The following is a 10,445-nucleotide window of genomic DNA, read 5'->3' on the forward strand; positions in this document are numbered from 1 at the left end:
ATTAAAACGCCCATTTTGTGATAAATAGCAGTCTGATTTTTGCATGAGAGTTTAATCTCTGTTCGGAGAGTTTAAGTCTGTTCTGTCGGACAAAATACATGTGCCGTTTTCGTGGTCTGACCGTTCCAAATTTTTAACCTGTTCCACAATTAAAACTTCCCCTGTTCCAGTGTTCCCATATATCAAAGTTTGTCCGACTAGACACCCTTAAGCTATTAACAAATTTTCAGCTTGCTATTAATCAACTTTTTTTTCATACGCGGGATCCAGACCTATAATGATTCAGATAATTCTGTAAACTATTATTAGTATAGTATAGTTGATCCAAAAGATGGCATAACCCAGACATCCAAAGTGAAAGTTATTCTTCAACACCAAATTGTTCTATATGGTCCACACAATGTCCAGAAAAAAGTCACACCATTTTGAGCGTCGGGTTTGGGGGGGAGAGGGGGGAGAAATCGGTAAATTCGTAGTTTTTTAAGTTTTTCGCCAATATTTCTAAAACTATGCGGTTTAGCATGAACAACCTTCTATACAAAATTGTTCTACATTAAATTTAAAATAAAAAATGCCCTATGCATCATCTTTTCAAAATGAACGGTTCCAAAGTTACGGAGGTAATATAGTACAACTAGTCCAAAAAAAGGCCTAACCCAAACATCCAAAGTAAAAGTTTTCCTCCAACACCAAAATGTTCTATATGGTCCACATATTGTTCAGTAAAAAGTCACACCATTTTGAGCGTCCGGTTTGGGGGGGAGATGGGGGAGAAGTCGGAAATTAGTAGTTTTTTACGTTTTTCGTCAATATTTCTAAAACTATGCTTTAGCTTAAACAATGTTATATACAAGAATATTCTATGTGTTTAAAACAAAAAATGTTCTATACATAATTGTTATAAAATCAACGGTTTCAGAGTTACGGAGGGTGAAAAGTCGAGGTTTTCGATACTTTTTATATTTTTTGGGCAATATTTATGATATAACTATACCAAAAACCCAGACATCCAAAGTGAAAGTTTTCCTCCAACACCAAAATGTTCTATATGGTCCACATATTGTTCAGTAAAAAGTCACACCATTTTGAGCATCGGGTTTGGGGGGGAGAAATCGGTAAATATAAAAAGTGTCGAAAACCTCCACTTTTCACCCTCCGTAACTCTGGAACCGTTGATTTTATAACAATTATGTATACAACCTTTTTTGTTTTAAATTTTATATAGAATATTTTTCTATAGAACATTTCTTACGCTAAAGCACATTTTTAGAAATATTGACGAAAAACTTAAAAAAACTACTAATTTACCGACTTCTCCCCCATCTCCCCCCCAAACCGGACGCTCAAAATGGTGTGACTTTTTACTGAACAATATGTGGACCATATAGAACAATTTGGAGTTGAGGGAAAACTTTTACTTTGGATGTCTGGGTTAGGCCTTTTTTTGGACCAATTATACTATACTACCTCCGTAACTTTGGAACCGTTCATTTTAGAAGGGTTATGCATAGGGCCTTTTTTATTTCAAATTTAATGTAGAACAATTTTGTGTAGAGGGTTGTTTATGCTAAACCGCTTAGTTTTAGAAATATTGACGAAAAACGTAAAAAAACTACGAATTTGCAGATTTATCCCCCCTCTCCCCCCCCAAACCCGACGCTCAAAATGGTGTGACTTTTTTTTGAACATTATGTGGACCATATAGAACAATTTGGTGTTGGAGGATAACTTTCACTTTGGATGTCTGGGTTTGGGTCTAACTATACCATACTATATTATTATTACCTGATAATACTAAAATGAGTTTCATTTATCATTTATAGTTGTTTTTTCATCCTAATCTAAACAAAAATATCAGAAAATATTATTTATTGTATGCACTGCCCTTTTGCAAGTATGGTCATAAAGCAGTTCCGGGAATACTTTTTCATTCGAAGCTGGCGGCTTTCGGACTTTTAGATATTTTTCTCGTCCCCGTGTGGAGGCGGGCCGCTCAAGTAGAATACCTCCACAGCTTCTCCTGCTCATCGTAAAAAGCAACAAATTGGAGCCGCTGTCCGCTCTCCTCTAGCCAAGCTCCTAACCTGTCCCTGGGACATAGTTAATACTTCCAACTATCATACGACACCCACCCCTACCCATCAAACCACTGAAAACAAACGGATATGCATAGGGATAACGGCTATGTATCATCCTAATATACCGCCACCCAACCTCAAGGTGTAACTCCATCATGCCGAAGGGGTGATGGCCCAGGGGTAATATAGTGGGTTACAAGCGATGCCTAAGGGAGATGGCGAACCCGAGTGGAAAATAGCCTTGGAGGGGCAAGGGCGCACTGCCCCACTGAACCGATCAGCACGACCCAACTCGTGGGAAGAAAAATGGGACAAAAAAAGAAAAAAAGAATGTGTGCTTTGTACGCACGTAAGAAGTTATACTTCTCTTATATGATTTTAACGAAATCAATATACTTTAAACAGTTTCTCTACTACTTTCCAAAAATGTTTATTAAAACAATACCAAAAATTAAAAAAATAAAAGAATAAAAGACACACAAACACATTAAAAAATGCCACAAATGATTTCTGAACAATAATTGTTGCCAAAAATTATATAATAATATACTTACAATCATAAAATCTATAAAAAAAAAATAAAAAAATGATATAACTTGCATTGGGCTTGAACCTACTTCCCGTGTATCCCGCCGTACGAGAGTCGAAGCGATTTCAAACTGCACCACCTTCGCGTATACGTTATGTGGGAATATACACAAACTGAACAACTTTTTGACATTTTGTTTATATGAATTTTTATTAGTTTGATTTTTGTCGAATTAAAATACAACAATATATAGAGTAAGAAAACGATACATTAGATGAAAATTTGTAGAAAGTTTGTTCGTAATCAGATTATGTAAATTAAAGCATTGCCTACTAGGGGCATAGCATAACAAGTACTAGGTAAGTACATTATTTTTTTTACATTTTCCAAATAGGTATGAAGATAATTTTTTATTGGAATACAACTGAAACATTTAGAATTGCGTACCTGTGGCTTTTCACAACTATTTAAAAAGTCACTATAATTATAAATTTGATTTTATTTCTGTCCTCACAACAATAAAAACTAATATACAACATTTTTGTTTACCGATAACCTCCATATTGAACAATTATTGACAGATCATTTCAACACCCAATCAGAGCCCGTATAAAGACTAATACCAAACTGTCGGTGTGCGCATGCGCGCAGATCAATATAAATTCACCCTCAATCCCAATCGCGCCTAAAGTAGTATAACTTCAAAAATAATAAAGGCGGAAGAGAGAGCAGCGGGGGCGAAAGAGAAAACAAAAGAGGAAGGGAAAAAGGAAGGGACGAATCTCAAGGGGAGAAAAGCTGGAGGCGAGAAGTGGAAGAAAAGGAATAAATCGGATCTAGAACCAGTGCAATCAAAAGCAATGGAAAAGACAGATAAGAGGGAAAAGTGAGAAGGAAGAGAGAAACAGCAAACCAAGAGAAAGGAAGAAAGAAAGAGAACAGGAAGAGAAAAAGAGGGAGAAGGGAACAGACAGACATTTCATTTATTAAAAATAATAGGTGAAAATAGTTTCTATTCTTGTGGAATCCGTACTCACCGGAAGGACAGCATATGTTCAGATACAATTAGCGTCTCTTTGGAAAGACAATAAAGTCGACTTTTCAAAGTAACAAGACATTTACTCAACACATTACTTCTGCGCATTTCTTTAAATACTAGTAAGGTACATTTTTCTAAAGTGTTGAAATTAGAAGAGGGCGGCAAATATTAAGTTGCACACGGGCTACCAACACCTTAGCGGCGGCCCTGGTATGCGTCATTAAAGTCAACGATTAAATGATGAGTTTCAATGTTAAATTCTAATGTTTTCTCGAGAATCTGTCTTATTAAATCAAACTGGTCAATTGTTGATTTTTCGGAGTAAATCCAGCAAGGTGTTTTACAATTATTCCACTGAGTAAACCCAGTGGCGTAGCTAGGGTGGGTGACACCCGGGGCGGTAATCGATGGTGTCACCCCAAATCCTAAAAATCCGATAACCGTATGTTTTGAATAATGAAAAAATTAAGAATTATAGTTAACGAAACTGCAGTAAATAGTATATCATCGTCGTCGTCTAACCGCTATCGTCCACTGCTGAACATAGGCCTCTTAAGTTTCTGCATGTCTCCCTATCTCGAGCTACCACTCTCTAGTTCCCGGCAGTTCTATATAATAGTTTATTTACTTTTTTGTTTTACACTATGTGAATGAATTAAAATATTTTTTAGCTTTACTAGCGAAAAGTTCTGAAATCACATTTTCTATATTTATGTTTTGTGTTGCTTCATGTTCGATAGTTAATCATCATCATCCAGCCTCAATAGTCCACTGCTGAACATAGGCCTCCTCCCCTCGTTTCCATCTCCATCTATCCTGCGCCGCTCTGATCCAGTTTTTTTAGCTTTCTTAAGTCGTCAGTCCATCTTGTAGGCGGTCGACCGACGCTTCTCTTGTCTTCTCCTGACCTCCATTCCAGTAACCTCTTCGTCCATCGCCCATCTGTCGTTCTGGCTATGTGTCCTGCCCATCTCCACTTCAACCTGGCTATCCTTTCGATGACGTTAGTCACCTTTGTTCTTCTGCTAATTTCTTCGTTTTTGATTTTGTCTCGCATTGTTATTCCTAACATTGACCGCTCCATTCTCCTAACATTAATTGCTCCGTTCGATAGTTAATAAACCGAGGTTATTAAGCCTTGTTGACGTCATTGTTTCTCGCAAGTAATTCTTGATTGATTTTAGCTTCCCAAAACTTCTCTCACATGAAGCAACCGATGCAAAAATGGTCATAAACAAGTTTAAGGCGACCAAGTTTGGGAGAGATTCCATAAAATCGCATTCCACCATGAATTTTAAAAAGTCTACAGCTAACCATTTAGATACTGTAATATTGGCCGCTTGCAAAAGTCTTCTAAGCCTTGGTATTTCTAGCAGGAGGTCTTCTTCTGATACCTCTTCATGGTAAAAGTCACAAAATGTTGAAACAGCTAATTTCAACTGTTTACTGTTCGTGGAAAAGTAAAGTGTGTGTCTGCACAGCCTCGAACAAAAAAGCCATATGGATGGACTGATCTGGTTTCGAGTTCAACATTGAATTATTGAATGTCAAAACATTTCAACATAATATTATCTTTTTGAAGTTCGGCTCGAAGTGTAGAGTTTTTAGGTAGAAATGTCGTCGTCTTCATATTTTGTCGTTGCAAAATATATGTATTACTTTATTTTATAATATGATTATGTTTTTCTTCAATATAAAGACGAAGTACCCCTATTTTGGTCGCTGATTGATCAATGCCTTTAATTATACAAAGCGGGCATAAGGTTATGTGTGGCACCTCTGGTGTATAAATTTTCTTGTTGATGAGAGACTTTGTAAATTGAAGGAACAACACTATAAAAATGTTCTGCCAATACTTTAACTGCAGCCAGCATAGTGCGCAGTGACTGAGAACTCCAACGCGTTGTGGAAAGTCGCTTAACAGATGTTTTGCTGTGTTTAATAAGCACTTCCTAGCAGCTAATGGAAACACATAAAAAACTTAAAAATTGCTTCTTCAGTTCTGGAAAATGTTATACAAGATGTGTTTTGTGCAAAAGAGTGCTGGCCACATAAATTAATTAAATGATCAATAGATCCGAGGAAAATGGCCTTTTTGATTTTTGCTTTAATAATAGCTTGTATTCCTCCATGTACGCCGCTCATAACAGATGCATTATCGTATCCCTGTGAACGGTATTTCATAATATTTCTACACCATCAATTTCAAGCTTCTTGAGAATTTCGTTACTTAGATTAACTGCTTTTTTCCATTTAACGGAAAAAAATCCAAGAAATGCTTCTTACACCTCGACTTCTCTCGGTTTCGTCACAGTATAAAGAGGAACAGTATAAAGAGGAACAGTAAAATTTCTTCTATGTAGGCACTTTGATCTCAAGAAGTACTACCGGAAGTTAACCGGTACGTAGCAATGCGAGAGTGGTACTCTAGCGGTCTAGCGACTGGGAACCTTGCGCGGTCGCCATGCGCCTTTTTTACTTCTTATTTCTTTACTTCTTTTTACGATTTTACTTCCAATTTTTCTCAGAGCAGTTCTAGTGACCCTATTTATACTGTGGTTTCGTGTGTTCACAAAATAATATCGAACTTTAGATTGTTACGTGAGTAAAGTCACAAATTAATGATTTATTCTTTTGTTATCGGGTCTCTCGGGTGTCACCCCTGAAGGGGTGACACCCGGGGCGGACCGCCCCCCCCCCGCCCCACCCTAGCTACGCCACTGGTAAACCTGTAGCCTTTTGTAGAGAATATTTGCTAGTTTTTTGTAAGCGGTTGATATGCCAATATGTAAGATAGATCGACAGGCTTGGCGATTGGGTACCGGAAGGCGTAGAACGCTATAGAACCGGTTATATATATATATGATAACAGGGTTATACCTCTGTAGCTGTTACACTGGTGTTGGAGCTGGTCGCCTTTTCTATGTAGCAGGCATATGACGATGACGCCTTGAAACCATTCACATGGCATGGTCTCATGTTGCCGCACAAGTAGCAAAAGTTTATGCAGTGTGTAGTTTTCTCAGTTTCCTCTATATTGCCAATATTCTTGTAGAGCTCACTGCAAATTTGATCAGTTCCTGGTGATTTATTATTTTTAACCTTTTAAATGGCTTGGTCAATCTCTTCAATCGTATGTGGTATTTCGTTTGGGTTGAATATATTCCAATGATTTCGATCTGCTAAGGTGTTATCTCCTTTTTCTCATATTATGAGAAGAGCACTTGAAGGATGGGAAAAGGGCATCTCAATAAATGGTCATAAAATAAACAACCTACGTTTCGCAGTGCTATATCTACTGTCCTGTGTATTCGGAACGCTTCATATCACCTTAGAATCCAATAATTATTGTTGAACACTGTTCTGATAATACATAATCGGATAAGTTTTTCTGGTATACCAAACTTACGCATTGATTGGTATAGTAGGTACTGTTCTCTTGACACTGTCGTATGCGTCAGGGCCGCCGCTTCCATGTGTGCTAAGTGTGCATCGCACACGGACGGCCAAAAGCAGGCCACTGATGATAATACTTTTTTTAAAACGAAAATAAATTCAAATAATTAAATAGTAATAGGTCTGGATCCCGCGTTTGAAAAAAAAGTTGATTAATAGCAAGCTGAAAATTTGTTAATAGCTTAAGGGTGTCTAGTCGGATAAACTTTGATATATGGGAACACTGTAACAGGGGCAGTTTTAATTGTGGAACAGGTTAAAAATTTGGAACGATCAGACCACGAAAACGGCACATTTATTTTGTCCGACAGAACAGACTCAAACTCTCCGAACAGAGATTAAACTCTCATGCAAAAATTAGACTGCTATTTATCACCTGTCATAATTCCTGTCATTTGACATATTCTACATGTTCCATTCATTAAAACGCCCATTTTGTGATAAATAGCAGTCTGATTTTTGCATGAGAGTTTAATCTCTGTTCGGAGAGTTTAAGTCTGTTCTGTCGGACAAAATACATGTGCCGTTTTCGTGGTCTGACCGTTCCAAATTTTTAACCTGTTCCACAATTAAAACTTCCCCTGTTCCAGTGTTCCCATATATCAAAGTTTGTCCGACTAGACACCCTTAAGCTATTAACAAATTTTCAGCTTGCTATTAATCAACTTTTTTTTCATACGCGGGATCCAGACCTATAATGATTCAGATAATTCTGTAAACTATTATTAGTATAGTATAGTTGATCCAAAAGATGGCATAACCCAGACATCCAAAGTGAAAGTTATTCTTCAACACCAAATTGTTCTATATGGTCCACACAATGTCCAGAAAAAAGTCACACCATTTTGAGCGTCGGGTTTGGGGGGGAGAGGGGGGAGAAATCGGTAAATTCGTAGTTTTTTAAGTTTTTCGCCAATATTTCTAAAACTATGCGGTTTAGCATGAACAACCTTCTATACAAAATTGTTCTACATTAAATTTAAAATAAAAAATGCCCTATGCATCATCTTTTCAAAATGAACGGTTCCAAAGTTACGGAGGTAATATAGTACAACTAGTCCAAAAAAAGGCCTAACCCAAACATCCAAAGTAAAAGTTTTCCTCCAACACCAAAATGTTCTATATGGTCCACATATTGTTCAGTAAAAAGTCACACCATTTTGAGCGTCCGGTTTGGGGGGGAGATGGGGGAGAAGTCGGAAATTAGTAGTTTTTTACGTTTTTCGTCAATATTTCTAAAACTATGCTTTAGCTTAAACAATGTTATATACAAGAATATTCTATGTGTTTAAAACAAAAAATGTTCTATACATAATTGTTATAAAATCAACGGTTTCAGAGTTACGGAGGGTGAAAAGTCGAGGTTTTCGATACTTTTTATATTTTTTGGGCAATATTTATGATATAACTATACCAAAAACCCAGACATCCAAAGTGAAAGTTTTCCTCCAACACCAAAATGTTCTATATGGTCCACATATTGTTCAGTAAAAAGTCACACCATTTTGAGCATCGGGTTTGGGGGGGAGAAATCGGTAAATATAAAAAGTGTCGAAAACCTCCACTTTTCACCCTCCGTAACTCTGGAACCGTTGATTTTATAACAATTATGTATACAACCTTTTTTGTTTTAAATTTTATATAGAATATTTTTCTATAGAACATTTCTTACGCTAAAGCACATTTTTAGAAATATTGACGAAAAACTTAAAAAAACTACTAATTTACCGACTTCTCCCCCATCTCCCCCCCAAACCGGACGCTCAAAATGGTGTGACTTTTTACTGAACAATATGTGGACCATATAGAACAATTTGGAGTTGAGGGAAAACTTTTACTTTGGATGTCTGGGTTAGGCCTTTTTTTGGACCAATTATACTATACTACCTCCGTAACTTTGGAACCGTTCATTTTAGAAGGGTTATGCATAGGGCCTTTTTTATTTCAAATTTAATGTAGAACAATTTTGTGTAGAGGGTTGTTTATGCTAAACCGCTTAGTTTTAGAAATATTGACGAAAAACGTAAAAAAACTACGAATTTGCAGATTTATCCCCCCTCTCCCCCCCCAAACCCGACGCTCAAAATGGTGTGACTTTTTTTTGAACATTATGTGGACCATATAGAACAATTTGGTGTTGGAGGATAACTTTCACTTTGGATGTCTGGGTTTGGGTCTAACTATACCATACTATATTATTATTACCTGATAATACTAAAATGAGTTTCATTTATCATTTATAGTTGTTTTTTCATCCTAATCTAAACAAAAATATCAGAAAATATTATTTATTGTATGCACTGCCCTTTTGCAAGTATGGTCATAAAGCAGTTCCGGGAATACTTTTTCATTCGAAGCTGGCGGCTTTCGGACTTTTAGATATTTTTCTCGTCCCCGTGTGGAGGCGGGCCGCTCAAGTAGAATACCTCCACAGCTTCTCCTGCTCATCGTAAAAAGCAACAAATTGGAGCCGCTGTCCGCTCTCCTCTAGCCAAGCTCCTAACCTGTCCCTGGGACATAGTTAATACTTCCAACTATCATACGACACCCACCCCTACCCATCAAACCACTGAAAACAAACGGATATGCATAGGGATAACGGCTATGTATCATCCTAATATACCGCCACCCAACCTCAAGGTGTAACTCCATCATGCCGAAGGGGTGATGGCCCAGGGGTAATATAGTGGGTTACAAGCGATGCCTAAGGGAGATGGCGAACCCGAGTGGAAAATAGCCTTGGAGGGGCAAGGGCGCACTGCCCCACTGAACCGATCAGCACGACCCAACTCGTGGGAAGAAAAATGGGACAAACAAAGAAAAAAAGAATGTGTGCTTTGTACGCACGTAAGAAGTTATACTTCTCTTATATGATTTTAACGAAATCAATATACTTTAAACAGTTTCTCTACTACTTTCCAAAAATGTTTATTAAAACAATACCAAAAATTAAAAAAATAAAAGAATAAAAGACACACAAACACATTAAAAAATGCCACAAATGATTTCTGAACAATAATTGTTGCCAAAAATTATATAATAATATACTTACAATCATAAAATCTATAAAAAAAAATAAAAAAATGATATAACTTGCATTGGGCTTGAACCTACTTCCCGTGTATCCCGCCGTACGAGAGTCGAAGCGATTTCAAACTGCACCACCTTCGCGTATACGTTATGTGGGAATATACACAAACTGAACAACTTTTTGACATTTTGTTTATATGAATTTTTATTAGTTTGATTTTTGTCGAATTAAAATACAACAATATATAGAGTAAGAAAACGATACATTAGATGAAAATTTGTAGAAAGTTTGTTCGTAATCAGATTATGTAAA

This window comes from Diabrotica virgifera, chromosome 9 (genome assembly GCF_917563875.1).
Source record: "Diabrotica virgifera virgifera chromosome 9, PGI_DIABVI_V3a".
Classification (NCBI taxonomy): Eukaryota; Metazoa; Arthropoda; class Insecta; order Coleoptera; family Chrysomelidae; genus Diabrotica; species Diabrotica virgifera.